General features: G+C 39.2%; 1 protein-coding gene across 3 annotated transcripts in view; it reads left to right on the forward strand.

The window, feature by feature from the left end:
- NLGN1 (neuroligin 1) overlaps window positions 1–26,187 on the forward strand; it is an 896,776-nt gene that overhangs the window by 192,241 nt on the left and 678,348 nt on the right. Inside the window, exon 2 of one of the 3 annotated variants that reach the window (XM_056565209.1) lies at window positions 10,146–10,236. The exons of the other annotated variants lie outside the window; for them this stretch is intronic. The gene's annotated coding sequence lies outside the window, so the exon portion shown is untranslated. The remainder of the gene's footprint in view (window positions 1–10,145; window positions 10,237–26,187) is intronic. 3 annotated transcript variants of the gene reach the window in all.

Here is a 26,187-nt window from a genome sequence, read left to right on the forward strand (position 1 = left end):
ATGTGTCTTAAAAGGTGAGAAGGAAAAAAACAAAAAGGCAAAAATAAAAATCAGCTGTGTCCTCCAGGGGATAATAAATATGACTGTCACCTAAGCACATATTAGAAAACCTTATTATAGAAAAGATTCTCAGCAGGATATGACATTTATTCTAAAACAGGTGTAAATGGTTTGTACACCTTTTGTATCCTACAGTTTTGTGCATATAGAAATACTGGAAGGGATTTACAATTGCAAATGTGCTAGAATATTGTCTCAATATATGTAAAAGAACGACCTGTCTTCCGCAACATTTGCTATGACTTTTACATAGTAAAAAGATGGAACCAATAACTGCATGAAAATGACCAAATGTGCATTTTTTACAATAACAAATCTAAAAAACATTGTATTACAATGATATACTCGTTTTCGGTATTTTCACAGTTGTAAACATCTACAAAGGGAATGAATCAACCGAACATGACCTATTGTTTGAACACTGAATGACGCAGTGAATTTTGGTTTACGCAAAAAATATGTATTTTTGGAGGGGTGGGGTAGTTGTTTTTACGCTGTTCAGTGTGGGGTAAAATTCACATATTAGCCCTTATTTACTAAGAGTGTTGTGTAGGTTTCTTTGTGGGTTTTAATTCCCTACTATTTATTTTCCATGGTATTTACTAAGGTTTCCTTACATTTTCCACTTTCCCTACATTTTGGTTTTTTTACACATGCTCTGAACTGTAGCATTTTCCTCAACTCAAATCCACCACATTTTCTGTGGAAACTTTAGTAAAAATGTTGGGATTTTCTGAAAATATTGGGGACATGCCCCTTTTCGGTGATCACGCCCCTTTTCCCCAATGGCCACGCCCCTTTTTTGGATTTTCTTCGCAAAATACATTATTTGTATTCCTCAGCTATCCTGCCCATCTGATGGAGTATAAAGACTAAGGGGTTATTGAGCCCTATATCTGAATTTTTTTTTTTGGGGGGGGGGGGGGTGGATGACACCCTACTGCCCTACTGCAGCTGGTATTATGGAGCTTCAGTCCCATTCTGCAGCACTTCTGGGGTTGGGGTCGGCATATGGATCAATCAGTGGCTGTAGCAGTACTTAGTATTAGCCATTGATTGGTTGGGTGTCTATTCCACATGTCAACCTCAACCCCATTCAGTTCTTTTTACTTCCCTGATATTTACCGTACCTTGATATACTTTATGGACTTGCTAGATGTGTCTTTTTTCAGCCATACTAACTATACTGTATATACAGTATGTAGAATAAATAAAGTAATATTATCAGCATATGCATTGATAACACACATATTATATGACTGAGGGTATTTACATTCCTTATTTCTTTCTATTGACTTTGAAAACGCAATGTTAATTTCACTTTTTTAATAACATTTACATGGAAGGCGGTATATAAATATGGTACATCTTCTTGTCTTAGGGACAATAGCTAAACCATTTTTTTTCCAGTAAGGTTAAGTGAATTGGCCTTCTGTTACAAGTAAACTAGTCTTTATTGGGAATGCAGAATATTTATTACCAAAGGGCAAAAGTACAAGCCCATAGCAACTATTAGCTGTAATCAATCTGGTGCACATTAATCACACACATGACTGGCTACTGTGGGTTGTTATCCAATGGCATGTTATGTGAATAATAACCTACTATAGGACTCTCTTAATAACATTCCACTTACATGCAAGATTTTACATAAATAATATTATCCAACATAGTCATTCTGAAATAAGATCCAATTGCTGATAGGATGGGACTTTTGCATGTTTATTGAGTCTTATTAAAATGAAATCACATTAGATAGGTACATAACATTAATGGATAATTGTAAAAAATAATAATTAGATTAGATGAGTGATCCAACTATAAACAATATGAGATAGAGACAATAATCTACTGCTGTACACTTCATTTTACATCGGTATATGGGATCAAACCTTTATGGAAACCGCACATTTTCTCTTCTTACCTTAAAATGTCTCTCTAGATTGATGACAGTAGGTTAAAATTGGTCCATTTGTGATTAGGAACGGTTTTACCAAAGCTGCTTTTAAAGTCATTACCAAGGCGGCATCCATTCCGCCGCTGGAGAGAGAATTGTTAGTGTTTAATGAAAATACATGGAGAAGGGACAAACCTTACAGTGGACAATGATAAAGTGTCCATGCAGCATAACAACATTCTCTATTCGCTAAGGTGTCCTATAAAAGTAAAAAACTTTGCCTAAGAGGAAATCTAACTGCTGGGGGTGCACAGCCCATTATTTATTCATATTCTATCCCTGGACGTCCTCTTACACCTTGAATTTGTCAACCATTTAATTAAGACATATTAATGCATTAGAATGACCTGATCTGGCACAATCCATAGAGATGTTCATTTATTTATATCCCCTAAAGAAGTTGTGCAATGTTAAAGGAGTCCTTCTTTTTTTTTTGCTAAATATGTTATGATAAAATAAAGATAACATAATTAGCTTTATATCCATTGTTGTACTTTTTTGTGTCCACATGATGCAGTCAAAATAAATCATGTCTCAAGTACACAATGCCCAAATTGTAATGTCAAAGAAAGGACTTCTGGAGGTGATGGGATTCAATGGCGCTGGTCAGGAGTAGACACGTCAGGTAGGTAAGAGAATGACTTTATTCAAACAATGCAACGCGTTTCACCGCAGGTGTGGCTTCATGATAAAGCCACACCTGCGATGAAACGCGTTGCATTGTTTGAATAAAGTCCTTCTCTTACCTACCTGACGTGTCTACTCCTGATCAGTGCCTTTGAATCCCATCACCTCCAGAAGACCTTTCTTTGCCATTGTCTTGTTTGGATGGGAAGGCTGCAGGCTGGACCTTGTCTCTCACCCACGCTGACCACTGTTGTGTGAGAGCTTACACAACCGCATTCGGTAAGGGTATTTCCTATTTTACATTCTGGACCCTGCACATGCGGTATTACGCTTGTCTTTTTAGTTCATATTGTAATGTGTCACAGCTGTTATATCAGGCGATTATATGAAGTACTCATGTTATCACATAGTGTCCAGGTCAGTGCATCTGTGCACAACACACTGAGCCAGGGAAAAAATGGCCTTCTTATCATATCATACACATGACCTTAGACACAGGACAGACGGAGAGCAAAGTGTCTTTGTGTAAGAACAGGATACACAGGTAATCCAAATCAAAGCCCTGTACTTCATCTGTCCTTGCCATGAACTTTTATTAGAAACCACACATGTGATTCCCAGGTGCACAGCGATTACTGTGACTTGGCCACACTGTGTAATGGACACCTTCATTCTCTAGCGCTATCAAATACAATTGTCTGATATTCTTTACTCAAAATAAGCTTAAAGGGTAACTCTCATTAAAACTAATTTTTGCTATTGCACTCCTTATGGTAAATAAAAAATATTTCTAATATACTTTGTTTTAAAAAAATGAAGCTTTCTATGTTTTATTTGTGCTTAAAAAAGCTCAAGAACACATTTTCCTCCAACTCATACACAGACTTTGGACCGAAATCCAAACACATCAAGTGCAGCCTGGAGTGCTGAGGGGGGGTGTCCAGCCTCATCCAATCATAGCTCCTCTCACACTTAACTGCCATATGCTGTTGGTTGGACACACCCCCCTCAGCACTCCAGGCTGCACTTCCTGAGTTTGGGCTTTGGTCCAAGCACAAATAAAACATAGAAAACTTCATTTTTTTTAAACAAAGTATATTCAAAATATTTTTTACTTACCATAAGGAATGCAATAGCAAAATTTTGTTTTAATGAGAGTGTCCATTTAAAGGGGCACCATGGGGAAAACATTGTTTTTTTTAATCAACTGGTGTCAGAAAGGTAAACAGATTTATGAATTAATTATATTAAAAAAAATCTTAACCCTTCCAGTACTTATCACCTGCTGTATACTACAAAGGAAGTTCTTTTCTTTTTGAATATCTTTTTTGTCTTACCACAGTGTTCTCTGCTGACACCTCTGTCCATGTCAGGAACTTTTCAGAGCAGGAGGGGTTTGCTGTGGGGATTTGCTTCTACTCCTAGACAGTTCCTGACATGGACAGAGGTGTCAGAAAAGAGCACTGTGGTCAGACAGATAGAAACAACTCAACTTCCTCTGGAGTATACAGCAGCTAATAAGTACTCAAAGGATTAAGATTTTTAAATAGAAGTCATTTACAAATCTGTAGAACTTTCTGGCAACAGTTGATATAAAAATATTGCTTAACCCCTTTAACCTGATCCTAGATATGTCACTTCTACATTCTTATTCAGGCTAAATAAGCATTTATCAAGTTTTTTAAGTAAGCAAGCTTGTAATGCAACATGAATTGTCCCTCTTTAACCCCTTAATGACCACGGATGTAAATGTATATCCTGGTGTGGCGGTACTTAACACACCAGGACAAACATTTACGTCCTTTGTATGACCGCGAGCATCGGAGCGGTGCTCTCGTCATACACAGCAGGTTCCGGCTGCTAGCAGCAGCCGGGGACCCGCTGGTAGTGGCCAACATCTGCGATCTCGTGGATGTACGCCATTAACCCCTCAGATGCCGTGATCAGTACAGTACAGATCACGGCATTTGCGGCAATATGCATGTTAAAATAGATGATCGTATCACCGGCAACGCTGCCGCGGGGATCTGATCATCTGTAATGGCAGATGGAGGTCCCCTCACTTTCCTCCATTCGTCTCCCGTGTCTCCTGCTTTGGTCTGTGATCGAGCAGACCAGAGCAGAAGATAGCAGATAATACTGATCAGTGCTATGCCCTATGAATAGCACTGAACAGTATTGGCAGTCAAATTTTTGCTATAGATAGTCCCCTATGGGGACATAAAAAGTGTTTAAAAAAAGTTGAGAAATGTAAAAATAAAAAGTAAAAAAAAAGTGAAAAATCCCCTCCCCCAATAAAAATGAAAATTGTCAGTTTTTCCCATTTACCCCCAAAAAGCATATATTTTTTTTAAATAAATATATTTGGTATTGCCGCATGCATAAATGTCTGAACTATCAAAATATAATTTTAATGATCCCCCATAAGCGTAAAAAATTTAAATACAGATGATGGCGCAAAAAATGAGCCCTCATACCTCCCTATATACGGAAAAATGAAAAAGTTATAGGTGGTCAAAATAGGGCAATTTTAGATTACTGATTTTGGACAAAAAGTTAAATTTTTTTTAAAGTGGTACAAAAATATAAAAGTATCTAGCCATGGGTATCATTTTAATCTTATTGACCCACAGAATAAAGAACACGTGTCATTTTTACCATAAAGTGTACAGTGCAAAAACAAAACCCTTCAAAATGTGCAAAATTGTGGTTTTCATAAAAATGTCCTTCCCAATATAATATATATATTTTTTTGATTGCCGTACATTTTATGCTAAAATAAAAGGTTTCCTTACAAAGTACGATTGATTGGTCACGGAAAAAAAAGTCTTTATATGGGTCTGTAGATGGAAATATAAAAGATTTATGGATTTTAGAATGCGAGGAGGAAAAAATTAAAATGCAAAAATAAAATTGGCCTGGTCCTTAAGGTTAAAATGGACTTGGTCCTTAAGGGGTTAAGCAGAACTTAGAAAACATTGGGCAAAATTGTTAAAGCCTAAAAAAGGACTCTAAATATGTTTTTTTTTTAATGTTTTTTAGCTTATTTGGCAGCCATGCATCTGGCTCCATACTGGTTTGAAAGTCCACAGTAAAATGATTCCCTAATGCTACCAACATTTCCCATGAATCATCTGGCTTTGGGGAGAAAGGGGGTGGATTTTTATCACTGCACCTGCTGGTGCTAGAGTTGAGCCAGGAGAATTCATTAGACTCATAAGTGGATTGAGATCTGTTATGTGCAGTTTTGATATTGTTTTTTATTCAAAGTGCCTTTTTCTTAGAGAAATATTGTCATGATGCAAAGTGATTAAACCTATAATCACAGCTGAGGTGCATTATGAGGATTTAAAGTCTTAAGGCTGCGCTCACACCTTCCATTTTTAGAGCATTTTTCAAAATTTTTACTGCCTTTTGGCTGTTTTTTCAGTGATTTTTCATAATTGCAGGAAACATTTCATATTTTACTGTGCTTTGGCACAATTTTCATGACATATCACCACTTTTACCACAACAGGGGGAAAACCACAACAAAAACAGAAAAAAAGCAGCAAAAATACGCAATGTGTGAACACAGTTTTAGGAGAGGTATATAACTACTATATACATGCTGATCCCATAGAGATAGCAGCAGTGCACAGATAGAGCTGGGAGGGGAGGGGTCTGGAAGCTAGCAGGATTGATCTGGTAGGTGATGATGTTATCCTGTAGATCACAGGAAGTTAGCTGATCCAGGACTGACTGTTTCCTCTAACACATACATCATGTGGGTCAGACTAGTGATCACATGACTATGGTAATGTAATGAAATCCATTCAGTTGTGCTGAAATAAATCAAATAGGGCTGTAGGACTAGTGAAAATGGGTTAACAGGCTCGCTGACCTGCCAATGCAGGTCTACCTAAGAATTAGATGATCTGTCTATCTCCCCCACACACTGCGCACTAGCGAGCATATCAGGTGTATGCGGAATGCTCCAGAGCTGCGCTGAACACAGTGTGAACCGGGGATGCACTTGACATATATACTCCATGCGTAAATATTATAATGGTTTGATTCATGCGAAAATATATATGCAGTGAATGCTTGGATCCCGTATACAGCACTTACTGCAAATGTTGTCTTTATATATATATATATATATATATATATATATATATATATATATATATACTCTACTTGGAAGCAGTTTTGTATTCATATAACAACAATGCATATACCCTTTGCTATTTAGCAATCTTTGTACATATTTCATATGCATATATTTTATATATTAGCATATGTACTTTTTTCTCTATTATACCGATCCCCTGAGGATGTCCCTTGTTAATAATATAAACAGCACTTTGGGACAGAAACGTACGTTGGGAATTGGCATTTTTTGTGGGTAAATGCTACTGTTAGGATTCGGCAGGCTGAATGTGGATCCTCTGTGTCAGTGAGGGATTGGCGTGGACCGTGTCGGTGGACCGGTTCTAGGGTTGCTACTGGTATTCACCAGAGCCCGCCGCAAAGCGGGATGGTCTTGCTGCGGCGGTAGCAACCAGGTCGTATCCACCTTCAACGGCTCAACCTCGCTGACTGCTGAGAAGGAGTGGGACAGAAGGACTAGACAGAGGCAAGGTCAGACGTAGCAGAAGGTCGGGGCAGGCGGCAAGGTTCGTAGTCAATGGAGATTGCAAGAGGTCAGGAACACTGGTAAGGCAAACACAGTAAACGCTTTCTCTAGGCACAAGGGCAACAAGATCCGGCAAGGAAGGGAAGGGGAAGTGAGGTTATATAGGGAAGTGCACAGGTGGAAGCTAATTAGACTGATTAGGCCAGGCACCAATCATTGGTGCACTGGCCCTTTAAATCTTAGAGAGCTGGCATGCGCGCGCCCTAAGGAGCGGAGCTGCGTGCGCCAGGACGTGACAGCCGGGGACCGGGACAGGTGAGTGACTTGGGATGCGATTCGCGAGCGGGCGCGTCCCGCTATGCGAATCGCATCCCCGCCAGCAGTGTCAGTGCAGCGCTCCCGGTCAGCGGGTCTGACCGAGGCGCTGCAGAGAGAGGAACGCTGCGAGCGCTCCGGGGAGGAGCAGGGACCCGGAGCGCTCAGCTTAACAGCTACCCTACATTGGTAGGATGTATACAGAGTATATAAATTGTACAATATATAGTGGCATGTGATATAGTAACATCTATTGCATAATGCATAGGATATAGCATCTGGCCATTGTATTGTATTTTATTCATCTAATTGCACTTTCTAAACTTTTGGGATTCACATTCCTATTTTTGGGTGATATTTTAATGCATATCAATAAACTCAGTTTTTAGGCACTTCCCTTTATTAGTTTGAAAATGGGTGTAAATGATTTTGGCAAAACAATTATTTAACCCCTTAAGGACGCAGGACGTAAATGTACGTCCTGGTGAGGTGGTACTTAACGCACCAGGACGTACATCTACGTCCTAAGCATAACCGCGGGCATCGGAGCGATGCCCGTGTCATGCGCGGCTGATCCCAGCTGCTGATCGCAGCCAGGGACCCGCCGGCAATGGCCGACGCCCGCGATCTCGCGGGCGTCCGCCATTAACCCCTCAGGTGCCGGGATCAATACAGATCCCGGCATCTGCGGCAGTTCGCGATTTAAATGAACGATCGGATCGCCCGCAGCGCTGCTGCGGGGATCCGATCATTCATAACGCCGCACGGAGGTCCCCTCTCCTTCCTCTTTGCGGCTCCCGGCATCTCCTGCTCTGGTCTGAGATCGAGCAGACCAGAGCAGGAGATGACCGATAATACTGATCTGTTCTATGTCCTATACATAGAACAGATCAGTATTAGCAATCATGGTATTGCTATGAATAGTCCCCTATGGGGACTATTCAAGTGTAAAAAAAAATGTAAAAAAATGTAAAAGTAAAAGTAAAAAAAAAGTGAAAAATCCCCTCCCCCAATAAAAAAGTAAAACGTCCGTTTTTTCCTATTTTACCCCCAAAAAGCGTAAAAAACATTTTTTATAGACATATTTGGTATCGCCGCGTGCGTAAATGTCCGAACTATTAAAATAAAATGTTAATGATCCCGTACGGTGAACGGCGTGAACGAAAAAAATAAAAAAAAGTCCAAAATTCCTACTTTTTTAATACATTTTATTAAAAAAAATTACAAAAAATGTAGTAAAAGTTTTTTATATGCAAATGTGGTATCAAAAAAAAGTACAGATCATGGCGCAAAAAATGAGCCCCCATACCGCCACTTATACGGAAAAATAAAAAAGTTAGAGGTCATCAAAATAAAGGGATTATAAACGTACTAATTTGGTTAAAAAGTTTGTGATTTTTTTTAAGCGCAACAATAATATAAAAGTATGTAATAATGGGTATCATTTTAATCATATTGACACTCAAAATAAAGAACACACGTCATTTTTACCATAAATTGTACGGCGTGAAAACAAAACCTTCCAAAATTAGCAAAATTGCGTTTTTCGTTTTAATTTCCCCACAAAAATAGTGTTTTTTGGTTGCGCCATACATTTTATGATATAATGAGTGATGTCATTACAAAGGACAACTGGTCGCGCAAAAAACAAGCCCTCATACTAGTTTGTGGATGAAAATATAAAAGAGTTATGATTTTTAGAAGGCGAGGAGGAAAAAATGAAAACGTAAAAATTAATTTGTCTGAGTCCTTAAGGCCAAAATGGGCTGAGTCCTTAAGGGGTTAAAGGGCTTATCCTGGAATAGAAAAACTTTTTTAAAGTGCCACACCTGTCATCAGGTTGTGTGTGGTATTACAACTTGGCTTCCTTCACTTTAATAGAACTGAGATGCAATAACACACACAACCAGAGGACACTTGTGGTGCTATATTTTGGAAGAAATCCGCTGTTTTTCTAATCCTGGATAACCCCATTTAATCATTGTAAACCTCCTCCATAGACATTTTTGTTGGTATATTAAATTAGAATTTTTCTAGACAGCAATGGGCCGGGCATAGGTGTTCAGTTTCCACTAGTTTTGAATTGTGGACAACCATTTAAAAGCAATTTCCCATAATCTCATAATCTCTTGCCCTTTTATTACAGGTTTTGTACTGTATTGTCAATGAAGATGTAATTTGTTTCCACTTAAATATTGATTATTGAGTTTCACAACATGTAATATAAAAATAAATGCTACAATGGGGCCAAACAAAAATAGCTTCTTTCTTCAGCTGAAATTCAGACCCTTTTAAGAAAGAAAAATATTTTGTAAGCATGGAAAAACTACAATAGGTAGAAGTCAAGGTTTGTAGCTAAAAGCCACTGAAAGGAGAATAGCACCTGACAGAATAACACGAGCCTCAGGATGTTCAGGATGATTGACAGCAGGAGTAACATGCCTGTGTAGTAGTACTCTACAGCAGCTGATTTCTTAAAGTAGCTGAACGCAATGACTTCATTGTCTGTATAATTGTTTGATGTTTTTGTAGTGTTCTTTCAGATCTAATAGCTATATTTCTTTTCAGTTCTTCATTGATCCCAATTGAAGCAGTATGTGATGGGATAAACAAAGCTTGTCAGAAAAAGATCCATATGCTTACTACGCAACTCTCAAAAGTCAGTGCTTCTCTCATTGGTCATTATTTACTACTATATTGTCAGATGACAGACTTCATCCATGCTTTTTACTGTGAAAATAGAGTAAATCAGTGTTTTCTGAAAATCACCACTCACCAATGTATCTGTCTTTCTTAACCATTCAGGACCGGGCCATTTATTTATTTATTTATTTTTTTTAGGTTTTGCTTTTTCCTCCTTGCCTTCTAATAGACATAACTCTTTTATTATTCCATCTAAAGACCAGTATGAGGGCTTGTTTTTTGAGTCACCAATTTTACTTTGTAATGACATCAATCATTTTCCCTCCAAATGTAACACAGTGAAACAAACAAAAAATTATTTGTAGGGCAAAATTGAAAAAAAAAATACCATTTTGCTAATTTTGGGGGCTTCTGTTTCTACCCAGTCCACCTTTCGGTAAAAATGAACACATTATATTTCTTCTGTAGGTCCATATGATTAAAATTATACACAATTTATATGAGTTTTGTTTTATTTTACTACTTTTAAATTCTAACTTTTTGTATGAAAATTAGTATGCTTAAAATTGTCCAATTCTGACCCTTATAACTTTTTTATTTTTCTGCATATAGGGATGTATGAGTACAAATTTTTGCGCTGTAATCTGTAGTTTTCATTGGGACCATTTTTCTTTTCATGGCACTTTTTGATTTTTTCTAGTATATGAAGTGACCAAAAATATGCATTTCAGGACTTTGGAATTTTTTTCACGCTTGTGCCTTTGACTGAGCAGTGTAATTAACATATTTTAATAGTTTGGACATTTACGCACGTGGCAATACAACACATGTTTATGTTTTTTAACATTTTTTTTATTTAAACTTTTGTTAGGGAAGGGGTTAATGTCCCGATTAGCAGTCCAGATTAGCCCACTGATCTAGCTGGGTAACGGGATTTACAGCATTTAGATGCCACAATCAACTTTGATCGTGGCATCTAAAAGGTTAATGCTAGGCATAGGTCAGATTGGCAATGTCCGACATTAACCGTGGGTCCCGGTTGCTAATAGCAACCAGGATCCTCCAGGTATGATGTGTGCTTAGCTGCTGTGCGTGAGTCATACACCGGGAGCCCGCAGTGGACATAAATATACGTTCATTTGCAGGAAGGTGTTAAAGGAGAATATCAGCAAAAATTATCCTCAGGATAGAGGATAAGTCGCTGATTGCCGGACGTCCAACCGCTGGGACCCCCTACGATCTCAAGGATGGGACCCCATCTCTCTCAGTGAGGAGCGCGTGTCATCTACCCGTAGATGGCGCACGCTCCACTCATTTCTATGGGAGTGTCGATGATGCCCGAGTGCTTACACGGGTCTTTTCGTCACTCCCATAGAAATGAATGGAGCATGTGCCGTCTGCAGCACGCACTCCTTATTGAGCGCCGGATCCCGTTTTGGAGATCGCAGGGGTTGCCGGAGGTCAGACCCTCCGCGATCAGCGAATTATTCCCTATCCTGTGGATAGCGGAGAAGTACATTTTTGCTGCAGTTCTCCCAAGCAACAAATCATTACAACAATACTCCAGGCAACACTACACCAAAGTTTGTTCAACTGGTATGGGTACTGTAATGTCCATTTATTTGTGTTTTGTATTTTTCTGCTTTGGGTCCTCTTCAGAAATTATGTTTATGTCTGCACAGTTTCTATGTTTATTCTTCCTGGTTTGGGAAGAGTTAAAGGTGTACTCCTCCCCTAGACATCTTAATCCCTTTCCAAAGGATAGGGGATAAGATGTCTGATCGCAGGGGGCCTGCCGCTAGGACCCCTTGTTATCTCCCTTCAGCACCCGGCGTTCGTTTAGAATGCCGGCTGCTGCACCAGAGGCTCGTGACATCACGACCACAGCCCCTCAATGCAAGCCTATTACAGGGGGTGTGGCCGTGACATCAGTGCCCCATCGTTGGTCATCAGGAACGGAGCGAAGTTCGCTTGTGCACCTAATAACAGTGGTGCTGCAGCAGAGATAGTGAGACCCCCGCGATCAGACATCTTATCCCCTATCCTTTGTATAGGGGATAAGATGTATAGGGGCTGAGTACCCCTTTAATGCTTCTAGCCTTCAGCACTGGCAGAATATATGAGGCATCTTTAGGCCTCTTCAGGCCTCTACACCTGTTACTGTGTCCATGTTTGCATTATGTTCGCTGTATGAGCACATTTATCCTGAGTTTTAACCATGGTTATCTGTCCTGTTTGATATATAGATTTTAATTTGCCTTGTTTGAGTACTTTGTCACGTTTTAGCATTCTTGTATTGTTTGTTCTGCATATGCTTTGTGTTTCCTGAGTCTGTATTCACACTGTGTATTTGTCAGTCCTGTTTTGACCTTGTTTGATTCAGTATCTCCTAGGATATTATCCTGTTCTGACCCTTGTGCTAAGAACAGGTGTGCCCACTAGCTAGGAGCCTATTTGGCTTTAGCATTGATGTCCCTCCATGATTGGAGTGGGGTGTCTAGTGTGTTCCTTGTTCTGAGTCCAGTGTGAACAGTGCTCTTGTTTCCTGACCTGTTAGTTTACTTTTTCCTGCCTTGTTTGTGTTTATACATGTGTTTGTTGGTTATTGTATTCCCGTTATGTTCTTGACTTGTTCCCAGACTTTGTACAGTTCCGTTTGTTTTGTTGACTTCGACACCCATGCACTTTAGCGCAAGGAAGGGACCGGCTCCAAATTTTCGATCTGTCATTTAGGGTGGATGGGCAAGTAGGTAGGCAGAGTGGTCTTAGGGACAGCTTTAGGGCTCACTTCTCCCTGCCTCCCGTTCATGACAGGTACCAGACATAAGTGCTTTGTAGTTTGGGTCCTGGTCCTGACACCCAATAGCTTGACCAGACCAGGCGCCTCTGTTATTTCTTTGGCTTTGCTATAAGGTTTCCTTATTCATACAAGCCTGAAGAAGGGTATTATGTACCTGAAATGTTGTCTAATGCCTAAAAAGTAATAGACACAGCATAACAGTATTGAGATATGAACAATAAACATTGAATAACTTTTGCACCTCACTCTTGGCATGTCAATCTCATATTTTTCTTGGACAATGAATACTGGCTGCACTCGTAGAAGGCCCAGTTTTGGTGGTATTAGGTTATATTGCAGCACTCATAAATCAAATTAGAACATAAAGTGGCTACACAAACCGTGGCAGAATGCTGGATATGATAACCTCCTGACGTACATATCTTATCATGAAGGGTAATATGAGGTAGTCATGCTCATAAGATAACTTTCTTTCAAATGTTTGTTTGGACAACTTCTGTCTTTTCAAAAACCCACAAACACATTCATGGTTTGTTTGGCCAAGTATTGATTAATTCAGAATGGGGAGAGGTAGCTGCTGTCTAACTCCTCTGCTGTTTGCTTATTCCCTTTGAATGAAAGGATAGGCCAGTTGAAATTCAACATGCCCAATTCTTTTATCTCTCAACATAATTTGACAGGTGAGTCAGGAAGCTGATTCACTTTAGATGGTCAACTGGCCCTGGTGAAATGTTAGGGTTTGGAAGACATATGTCTAACATGTCTGTGGGACTTTAAATTACTGTCTAATAGAATTACACATGCAGGCAAGGATGCACCATCTATGAAGCAAGTTAATAAGAATTTTCTTTAGCAGATATAATGTACAGTCCATCCCTGCATTTTCCCCTTTCTGATCTGGGGGCGAGAAATGACATTCCACTTGCCTCAAGCAATTTAAAGGGGTACTCTGGCGCTTAAACATCTTATACCCTATCCAAAGGATAGGGTATAAGATGCCTGATCGCGGGGATACTGCTGCTGGGGACACCCGTGATCTTGCACGCAGCACCCCAGTTAAAATCAGTCCCCGGAGCGTGTTCGCTCCGGGTCTGATTACCGGTGACCACGGGGCAAGCGGCGTGTGATGTCACGCCTCCGCCCCCGTGTGATATGACACTCCGCCTCTCAATGAAAGCCTATGGGAGGGGGTGTCACAACTGTCACGCCCCCTCCTATAGGATTGCATTGAGGGGCGGAGCGTGACGTCACACAGGGGCGGAGGCATGACGTCACACGCCGCCTGCCCCGTGGTCACCAGTAATCAGACCCGGAGCGAACGTGCTCCGGGGACTGATTTTAACTGGGGTGCTGCGTGCAAGATCATGGTGGTCCACAGCGGCAGGACCCCCAGGATCAGGCATCTTATCCCCTAGGGGATAAGATGTCTAAGCACCGGAGTACCCCTTTAAAGGCACCCCAAAAGGGAAGTGGAATTATTTAGGGTAGATCATGGATAGACTAAAATTCAGGCCGGACATAGACAAACCATGAGATTAAAAATGAATAAAATGACATAATTAACAGAAATAAGCACAATGCTTAAGTAGCTTCTTTACCAGGATGATAATAAGAGGCAGTAATCCACATTTGTCCATATGTTCTAATGAGACATTTATATTACTTCTTGCTAATTATGTTGCCAGATCTATTGGGAAAAGAAGAATGAAACTGTTCACAGTCCAATATGCTGCATTTAGTCACAAATTTGATTTCCTCGGGAAGTACAGAGACAAAGGATTTTATCAATGCTTTCATCAGAAAACAGGTATAAAAAAGTTGCACATTTTTGATTAATGCTCTCAATTTTGAGCACAACACACAGGAAAAGTCACAAATTTTTATGCAGATAACAAATTGTTCAAAGATTTGCGCCTTTTTTCTTTGCCAAAACCTACATAAAATCCATTGATAAATTCGCTCAAAAGGCCATAATGTTCTTTATTATATACAAAAATAAAATGAAGACATCAGGGAGACATCACAGAGGATCGGGGATCATGGTAAGGCAACTGTTTCACACCAGCAGGTGCTTCGTCCCTGTCACGATCCTCGTTCTTCTGTGATGTCTCCCCGCTGTGCCTTTATTTTCATTTTCGTATAAAATAAAGAAAATTTAGACATTAATGTGAGTTTTTCAGAGCTGTACATTATGTTTTTATAGTTATTCTTACTAAAGTAACCATAGGTTTTAATATTTAGTATATTCTATTACAAAGAATTAAAAGTATAACTGCCTTATTGTATTATCTTGATAATTGTTCCACAGACTGAAGCAGTGAAGTGAAATCAAGGAATAAAAGAAATCCTGTACAAAGGATAAAAGATGATAAAGATAATTATATACTAATCAGCCATAACATTAAAGCCACTGACAGGTTAAGAGAGCAACATCGATTATCTGGTGACAATGGCGGCTGTCATGGAATGGGACATATTAGGCAAAAAGAGAACAGCCATCTCTTGTTGATTTGTGTTGGAAGCTGATTTAGTGGAAGAAGGAAACAAAGCATTTCCATGACAGCCAACTTTGTGGTGTGTTCCCGGTGTGCAGTATATGTTCGTATATGCTGAAAGTGGTCCAAAAAAAGAACAACTTTTCAATCCGTAAGAGGGTCATGGGTGCTCAAGTTCCATCAATGTTCATAGGGAGCAAAGAACAGCATGCCTGGTCTAAGAGTGCTGTAGTAAATTCCAGAACAAGTTAAAGGAAAACTGGCAGCCTGTTCACCCACAGTAAACACAATTCACCAGCATATAGTGTGGGTGAACAGGAGTCTAACGAGGGGTCACTTAGTTAAAAATTTCCAGTAGATCCTGAGATACTGTATGTCCCCCAGAAAATTCTCTGCAAAATTCAGTGAATTGCACACAGGGGGCGGGGCTTTGCTGGCACAATTTCCATATTTATTGTCTGTGACTCCCCATCCTTGTGAAGTGGAGCCACAGACAATGAATATATAAATTGAGTGGGAGGAGCTCCTCCCCTATAGTCTAGTAAAGTGGAGTCACAGACAATGAATATGTAAGTTGAGCTGGTGGAGCCACGCCCCCTGTGTGCAATTCACTGAATTTAGCAGAGGATCTTCTGGGGGACATATCTCAGGACCTACTGAACATATTTAAGTGACCCCTCGTTGGACTCCTGTTCACCCACACTATAACCCAGTGTATTTGGTTTAGTGTGAATGAACAGGCTGACAGTTTTCCTTTAATGTTGGCTTTGATATAAAAGTGTCACACAGTACATCTGAACTTGTGTGTGGGCCTGTACGGGCCTTCAAATTCTTGATATCTGAATCCCATTGACCAGCTACTGTATGTTATGTTCATGAAAAACAAGTGCAACCTATGAAGCCCTTGATTTGGCCTCCACATTTCCAAATATTACAATGCGATGGAGCTTCTGTGGGATATGTCAGAAAAACAAGTCTAATTCACCAAAGCCTCAGTCTTAGAAAGCCTAAATGATCCTTCACTAACATGTAAGTGCCAAAAACTATAAAACACCTTTACAAGTTTTGTAGTGTCCATGCCTTGAGGGGTCAAAACTGTTATTGTGGCACAAAGGAGTCTATACAAATCTCCTGAAATTGCTTTTGGGAGGATTTTCTTGAATTAAAGGAAACCTGTCACCCTGATCACCCATCCTTAATCCAATACACAGGCTTATAGTGTGGGTGACCAGGAGTCACATTCCAAAGAGGTGTCACCTACTAAATTTGGCCCATTGGTACCTGTGATATTGCCCAGAGAAGTTCCCTTGCTCAACTCAGTTAATTGCGCGCAGGAGGTGGGGCCCCACCGGCTGCCTGCCTCCTGCTTCTTTCTGTCTCCTGAATCAATCCCCCTCTATTAGCATATTCATATTCTGTGATGTGCTCTGAGGCAGAAGTGCATGCACCATTCATTTACAGACAGCTCTCACTTCCTAGTGACGTGAGTCGCATGTCACGAGAGCGCTGTGCTCCGAAGCAGGAGTGCATGCACTCTGGTACAGTAGTAAAGCTCTCTTGTAAAAAGAGCTTTCATGGCACTAGGATGTGAGAGCTGTCTGTAAATGAACAGAGCATGTACTCCTGCCTCAGAGCGCAGCACAGAGTATGAATATGCTAATAGAGGGGGATTGATTCAGGAGACGAGAAAGAAGCCCTGGCTCCTGCACACAATTAACTGAATTGAGCATGGGAATTTCTCCAGGCAATATCACAGGAACCACTGGACCAAATTTGGTATGTGACACCTTCTTGGACTCCTGGTCACCCAGACTATGGGGGAGATTTATCAAAACTTGTCCAGAGAAAAAGTTGCTGAGTTGCCCATAGCAACCAATCAGATCACTTCTTTTATTTTTCAGAGACCTTTTAAAAAAATGAAAGAAGCAATCTGATTGGTTGCTATGGGCCACTCAGCAACTTTTCCTCTGGACAGGTTTTGATGAATCTTCCCCTATAACCCTTTCTATTGGGTTTAGTGTGGGTGATCAAGGTGACAGTTTTCCTTTAACCATCATATGGGAATCAACAACTTATTTGGATGCATACAGGAGCAGGGACCCCTATAATAAGACAGGAGTCCCTGCTCCTGTACACTGCATGTGTAGACATTCACTGTATGCCTTTCCCGCTTAGGTAACATTTGTTGGGCCCCGTGCAGTCGGATGCAGTGAATTTGAAGACAATATTCTCAATTTAAGTCTCAGGGTAATCTTTGTGATAATGTGTTATAAGGACAGATCTATATAGAGAGGTGGAGATGTTACTGGGGCTCTTCCACAGAGTGAAGGTATCCCTGGAAGGTCGCATAGAAGGAGCTAGGTCTGGGTAAATTAAATGTAACTAAGCAGCGAGGAATACATATGTCTTGCCACTAAGTCTACAACAACAAGTCTTTCATAGGAATCCCTGCAATTTACCCAAGGCACATCCTGAAAATTCCAGATATAGTGATGACTGATACCAGGGATAGAAAAAAAGATGAAAAATTCAGAACCCCATTTTTGCTATTAAAGCTACAATGCACTAAATTAAGAGTTTTTTGTTTCGTTTTTTGTTTTTCTCTACTATGCACATATGGAATGTAATAATTTCATTAGATATGGCTGGATGAATACATCACTTGTTGTTTATAGTGGAGGAAAATATCAAATCATTGAAAGTGTGCCATTTGAGAGAGAAATGTCTACAGTGGTGATCAAAAGTTTGGGCATCCCAGGTAAAAATTTGTATTAATGTGCGAAGGAAAGATGGAAAAATCTCCAAAAGGCATCAAATTACAGATTAGACATTCTTATAATAGGTCAACAAAAGTTACATTTTATTTCCATCATTTACACTTTCAAAATAACAGAAAACAAAAAAATGGCATCTGCAAAAGTCCGGGCACCCTGCAGAATTTATAGCATGCACTGCCCCCTTTGCAAAGTTGAGACTTGCCAGTGTCATGGATTGTTCTCAATCATCATCTGGGAAGACCAGGTGATGTCAATCTCAAATGTTTTAAATGCCCAGACTCAACTGACCTTGCCCCAAAAATCAGCGCCATGGGTTCTTCTAAGCAGCTGCTCGAAATCTGAAACTGAAAATAGTTGACGCTCACAAAGCTGGAGAAGGCTATAAGAAGATAGCAAAACGTTTTCAGATATCAATATCCTCTGTTCGGAATGTAATTAAGAAATGGCAGTCATTAGGAACAGTGGAAGTTAAATCATGATCTGGAAGACCAAGAAAAATATCAGACAAAACAACTCGCAGGATTGTGAGAAAAACAATTCAAAACCCACGTTTGACTGCACAATACCTCCAGAAAGATCTGGCAGACACTGGAGTTGTGGTACACTATTCCACTATAAAGAGATACTTGTACAAATATGATCTTCATGGAAGAGTCATCAGAAGAAAACCTTTTCTACGTCCTCACCACATAAATCTGTGCTTGAACTTTGCAAATGAACATATAGACAAGTCTGATGCATTTTGGAAACAAGTTCTGTGGACCGTTGAGTTAAAAATTGAACTTCATGGCCGGAATGAGGAAAGGTACGTTTGGAGGAACAGAATTTAATGAAAAGAACCCCTGTCCAACTGTTAAGCATGGGGATGGATCAATCATGCTTTGGGGTTGTATTACAGCCAATGGCACAGGGAACATCTCACAAATAGAAGAAAAAATGGATTCAATAAAATTTCTGCAAATTTTGGATGCTAACTTGATGCCATCTGTGAAAAAGCTGAAGTTAAAAAGAGAGGATGGCTTCTACAAATGTGTAATGATCCTAAACACACCTCAAAATCCACGGGGGATTACATCAAGAGGCGTAAACTAAAGGTTTTGCCATGGCCTTCACAATCTCCTGTCCTCAACATAATTGAAAATCTATGGATAGACCTTAAAAGAGCAGTGCGTGGCAGACAGCCCAGAAATCTCAAAGAATTGGAAGACTTTTGTAAGGAAGAATGGGCAAAGATACCTCAAACAAGAATTGAAAGACTCTTGGCTGGCTACAAAAAGCGTTTACAAGCTGTGATACTTGCCAAAGGGGGCAGTACAAGATATTAACTCTTCAGGGTGCCCAAACCTTTGCAGACGCCATTTTTTGGCTTTCTGTTATTTTGAAAGTGTAAATGATGGAAATAAAATCTAACTTTTGTTGACATATTATAAGAATGTCTAATTTGTAATTTTATGCCTTTTGGAGATTTTTCCATCATTTGTTGGCTTCTTTATGCACATTAATACACATTTTTACCTGGGGTGCCCAAACTTTTGATCCCCACTGTACATTCACCAAAAGGAAGTTGCCATTCTCTGAATCAAAGAATTGGGTTTGTGAAAGGTTGACTATGAAGCTATGTCTTTATTTTCAACCTTTTTGCTACTATATTCATATAAAAATTACAACAGATTGACAACTTTGATATACATAATATGTAACTATTTCTAGTCTATAACCCAAATTCCCTTTTCACAGAATAGAACAACATATTTTGTAGAAAATACTGATAGAAAATAGAAGTGAACAGGAGGGAAATTATCCTTGACTAATATATAGTGTGACTAACCTACCCACCCATCATTGTCAGCAGCAATTTGTTACTGGGTGAATTAAATCTACCATTCATGATGTTATATAATTAGCAATATATGGTAAAAAGCTCAACTTTAGTTCATAAGGTTGAAAAAAGACCAGAGTCCATCACGTTCAACCTATACCCCTAATAGGTCCCTACTGAGTTGAGTTGATCCAGAGGAAGGAAAAAAAAAACCTCATACTAGAGGTAAAAATTCCTTCCTGACTCCAAATATGGAAGTCAGAATAAATCCCTGGATCAATGTTCTGTCCCTATAAATCTAGTATATATAACCTATAGATCTAGTATACATAACCAGAGATATTTAACAATACGCTGTTGCGGTACTGCATAAGTGTGTCACAGTACTGCAACTGTAACATGTGAACACAGACATAAAGTCCTAATTGATGATGCGATCAGTGAAATTGTGAAGCTTGTTTGCAGAAATAGGATATTATGTGTTTGGGCAAAATTAGGAAAAGTGTTTCACAGATTTTATTCCACTGGTTAAACTAACCACAAGTGTAAATATTTACCTTGAAGCTTCTCACAAAGTCGAGTCTTAATTGGGTCTGCCATGCTCTTGTTACCATAAAGCACATTTTCTTTATAGCAGACAAATTCGTTGCAGCGAATTGGAACAATGAAAAGAAAAAAACACAAAAAAAACTGAAAGATAATTGGCATTACTTTTCCCAATTAAAGCAGAGGTTAATGATAATAACTCCAGCATAAAAGTGTTTCTTTTTAAAATGTGCTTACACGTTTCAATAAGCATATTAATCTTACTGGAATGGCTTTTTATTACACAAAGGAAAAGATGGTTATTGCAAAGCATTGTACAGAGTTCTGCAATCTATTTAATTAATTATAAAATTACATTTATATGAACACACTCCCATTGCTTACCAAACACTTCACTAATGAATTGCTGAATTATTCAGTTTTCCACACTTTATTTATGGTTCTTGATGGATTGTTTAACACTCGAAACAGTAAGCAAGTGACCCAGTCTGCTGAAGACATCATTCACTAGCTCTGATAGTATGTATATTTGCATAAAGCAATGAACATGTAGTAACAGGGAAAAGCATGCATGAAATACACAAACACAAGAAAGCTTACAACCAGATGCATAAAGCCATGTTCACATAACAGGGAAACACCTGAAAAAATAAGTTTTTAATGCTCTAAACTGCTCAACAAACTACAATTAGCACGCACACACACACATTAATTTTATGACCGTAATTCTTTTAGCTGTTAAACTAATGGACATGCTCTTTTATGGCAGATGTTATGCAGAAAACAGCTGTATTTTTAGCCATTAAAATTCAGACTTTTTTTCATGCTAACATGACTGAAATAAGATAATTATTTTTAAAGCTGAAAATACCAGGTCTAAACATTGTGTTAACATGACCTACTTTGAAAACTAAAAAATGAGACGGAAACCCTACCTGCTTGTTATACGCCGATAAATCCTCTGGGCCGGAAGCAGCCACCGCTGGTCATTGTTCAAATATGGCTGCAGCCAGGCTACTGATCTTGAACAAGCAGCCAGCACAGCGGCTTCTTTAAATCAGTGATCAGCTGTGACTGACAAGTGACATCCCTTATGCCATGCAGAGGACGTCACTCATCAGGGCACTGAGCCTGCCGGAGGCACAGACCAGATTGAGAAAAAAAAAAAACAAGAGGGAAGCAGACGGAGTGGGAAAGGCGAGGCACAGGGGAGGAGCAGATGGAGGGGAGAAAGGTGTGGTACTGGGGGATCAGAAGGGAGGAAATGAAGTGGCACATGGGACATAGAGGGAGATCAAAGGGGGAATGATGTGGCACATGGGGGATCAGAGTGGGGGAATGATGTGGCAAGGGGGAGGGAGTGGGAGTTGGGGGTATGAAGTGGCATTAAGTTCAGAGCTTTTAAGTCATTTATTTTGAATTAATTGTTTTACTTAAATTTCCTTCTTAAAATGAAGATGCGTGTTATACACCAGTTTGTGTTATACGCCGATAACTATGGTATCTTTGTTTGTGTGGTAAAATGTTGGAATTGCTATATTTCCAACCACCCAGATGTTTAAAATTTACATGAAATTGGCAAATGGTTAAGGTGCTTTCACACAGGACTGAAATGCTGCAGATTAATTCCCAGGCTATGGCCCTCAGACTAATCTCTGATATGTGGCTGGTGTCTGGATAAATAAACACTACAAATTAAGCTGTAAATTTGGGCCTGGCTGCATCTACAGTCAGCAGACAATAGTAGACTCAAAATGCAGAAGATGAAGTCATAGACCAAATGGCAGACCAGTGACTAAAAGGGAAATAGGACGGAAATCCAAAATCATAATAAAAATCTGAAAAAGGAGAAGTGTGGACATCACAATAGAAAACAATGCTGGAAGCAAGACTAGAGCCAACCTGTAACTGTGAAGGTGTGTTAGTGACTGGAGACCAAACTGAATGTTTGTGACCAGCAGCACCTCATGATGTGAATAAGTTCAATTGAAAATACATTGTCACAAAGGCCATGACCATGATGTCTTGTTCTCAAACAAACAAGAGGACTGTAAATAGACGCTCACCCAATGATGGTATGGTGACAAAAGACCAGCAATGGAGGGGAGGATGGTAAGTGATGGGTACAACAATTAGGTTATTATTTATCCAGGAGGTTTGCTGTCGAATGATACCATATGATCCTACTAGTTGCCATGGGAATGCACTAAGACAAAGAACCAGTGCTATAGGAAAATGAGGAAGATGAGTAAGATGAGTAATGGCCAATCCAATTATGACACAATTCATTTAGGAGACAGGAAGGCTACCCGTGGATGAGACCAGCGTAGAATGGTGGAGAGGTAACATTAAATGCTTACAGTTGAACAGGTAAACAAATGCATTTTTCATTATTTCTGCCATATAATGATCTCCTTGGTATGCCCCTGGCAGTATACCAAAGTAAAAAAACTAAATTTAGGCATCACATAATGCTAGCACCTTTGTCTGTATATAATAGATAGCTCAAAATATGGAAAGCAGTTGTAACAACTTAAATAGGGCAAATGCCATACACATTTTTATAACCTACAATCTTTATGTAGGGAGTGTATTACTATTGTATTACTTGTTTGGAATACCGGTAAAGAAAACAACTACAGTATTTGATTTTGTATTGGAATGTCAATAGATTGTGTGTCTTGTGACAAGTCTTTCTCATTTTACAACTGTATCCTTGGGCTGTGAAATGGCCATCTGTCCTCAACAGCTATACCAGTAAGACCTAAGTGATTGGTCCAGTTTTGGACCTGTAGTATTTTGTTCATTACACATGGTGGACTTATTTATAATCCCTTATTTATATGTACCCTGATGAACCCTCACTATCGACATAAAGGGAGACAATATGTTGGGATGTTTTGATTTGGATTGCAGGAATCACAGCAGACCAGGACATGGATAATTCAAAATTTTGATCCATTTTTATATTATCATTCTGTGGTTATTTTAAGTCTGCTTCTACTTTGCTTTTGATATCACTTGGGAATTGGTCTGTTCCTGAAGCTGTGCACCCACACGGATCTGGAATCCTTGAGCACGGTGCTCCCTGCTCCCCTTCATCTATATTATCTATATATATATATATATATATATATATATATAGATAGATAGATAGATAGATAGATATATATATATATATAGATATATATATATATATATATATATATATATATATATATATATATATATATAGATATATAGATATATATATATATATATATTGTGATGACTCGGTCTTGCAAATAGGTGCGGTTTTAGTATAGAGGCAAGGAAACCGTACTTTTCAAATCAAAGTTCAGTGTTTTATTCACGCTTGTCACACAGCAAACAGCAAGCGGCATCAAGCAAATCTTTTCCAGGCCTCCAGGCAGACGGTTCACCAGCTCTCTCTGACAGTGTGAGCTGCAACTAGCAAATCCCCCTCAGCTGGTAAAACAGGTTGCCTTTAAGACCAACAAAAGGAGGCCTGGATTGTGGGGAATGATACCACTCTGCTCTTGCTCATTCCCAGTGAGAGCCATCCCGGATTGGCCTTCCAGCCATACTACGGCCACAGTGTCAGACTGCATCGCAGCACAGACACTGAATAATACTGGCTCTTACTTCACCAAAGCCAGGAGCCTTGGTGACACATATCGCCCATCCACCATGATGCCTTTCACCTTATCACAATATATATATATATATATATATATATATATATATATATATATGAATGAGACGCCTGATGAAGTACGTGTTGACGTAGGAAACAGCTGTCGTGCTTACTCCTCGCTCCTGCTAAACATCTCTGCAGCTCCCCGCCTCAGTGTTTATGTTGGCACATGAAAATCGCATGAATAAAGACTGAATTTACTGGTATTGGTGAGTTATTTTTCAACTTACTCTTCAATATATCCCTTTGTGATATCTACATTTCCACAATAGAGCACCACCGATATACCATTTATACGTGCATATAGTCCTGTGCAGTAGCGAAGCCCTCCAGAAGTGCAGTTAACCCCATGAGAGCTGGAGTGCCAGACCATATCTACTTTTGAAATATATATATATATATATATATATATATATATATATATATATATATATACTTATATATAACCTAGGGGACTGGAACACTAATTGTTTGATTATTGTTCTTTTTAACTCCTGGGGTGTTGGAGCCAATTTTTCGTAACCTCAGAATATAGGATATGTGAGCTGCACCCAATCCCTATTCTGTTTCCCTTTAATTCAGAGCCCCACATTTCACTTGTTGAATAAACTCTGTTACAATCGCCACTATCTTTAAACTAGCGTGAAATTACCGGTTAAGAAAACAACAATTTGATTTTGTATAGAAATGTCTATAGATTGTGTCCTGCAATATGTACAAAACAAGAAACAGACAGTTTTCCATTGATGCCTGTTCAGATTGGACTTCAAATATGAGACATGCTGTTATTAGCCAATTAGCTGTTTGCAAAAGGACCCTAGAGTCTCTTTATAATCTATTTAACCAGGTGTGAATTGCATGCTTATAATATTGACAAACAGAAAAATAGCAGCTTTGGGAAGGAAATCTGTAGATTGAGAAGAAAGTCAACAGTGAGCTCAATCTTTTGGCAGTGGCATATTTAAACATTACACCAGTAGCACACTTCTACATTGGCACACCGGGCATTTTATACCAAGTAGCATATGGAAAAGGGACAGAAATATATTTTACTTTCAATGTCAACATTTACAAATTATATCAGGACCTTTAAGTGAACCGAAAACACCCCCCAAACCTACAGTAATGGCTTATGCAAAGATGCTAGACAACCCGTAATGCTCTTGTCATCTCAATATAACCTAACAGTAATTAATGTACATGAGGGGTGTTAGGAAAGCTGTTGGATTAAAGAGAGAACATTTCTGGCAAATGAACTGGTCACTCTAATTTTATAGACAGAACTGAAGAGTAGTTATTTTAGTCTCTTGATATGCATATCAGAAACGAGAAAAAAAACAAGGTACAGGAGCGGTGAAAGTCTTCCATTTAACAGCGTAGATGTCAGTGTTGCACAAATTCCATAGTAACAGTTCTTTAAAGGGGTACTCCACTGGAAAACATTTTCTTTTAAATCGACCGGTGCCAGAAAGTTAAACAGATTTGTAAATTACTTCTATTAAAACATCTTAATACTTTAGTACTTATCAGCTGCTGTATAATACAGAGAGAGTTCTTTTCTTTTTGAATTTCCTTTCCGTCTGACCACAAGTACTCTCTGCTGACACCTTTGTCTATGTCAGGAACTTCCAGAGCAAGAAAGGTTTTCTATGGGGATTTGCTCCTACTCTGGACAGTTCCTAAATTGGACAGAGGTGTCAGCAGAGAGCACTTGTAGTCAGGCAGAAAGGAAATTAAAAAAGAAAAGTACTCTGTAGTATTCAGCAGCTGATAAGTACTGGAAGGATTAAGATTTTAAAATAGAAGTAATTGACAAATCTGTTTAACTTTCTG

Source organism: Hyla sarda, chromosome 3 (genome assembly GCF_029499605.1).
Source record: "Hyla sarda isolate aHylSar1 chromosome 3, aHylSar1.hap1, whole genome shotgun sequence".
NCBI lineage: Eukaryota > Metazoa > Chordata > Amphibia > Anura > Hylidae > Hyla > Hyla sarda.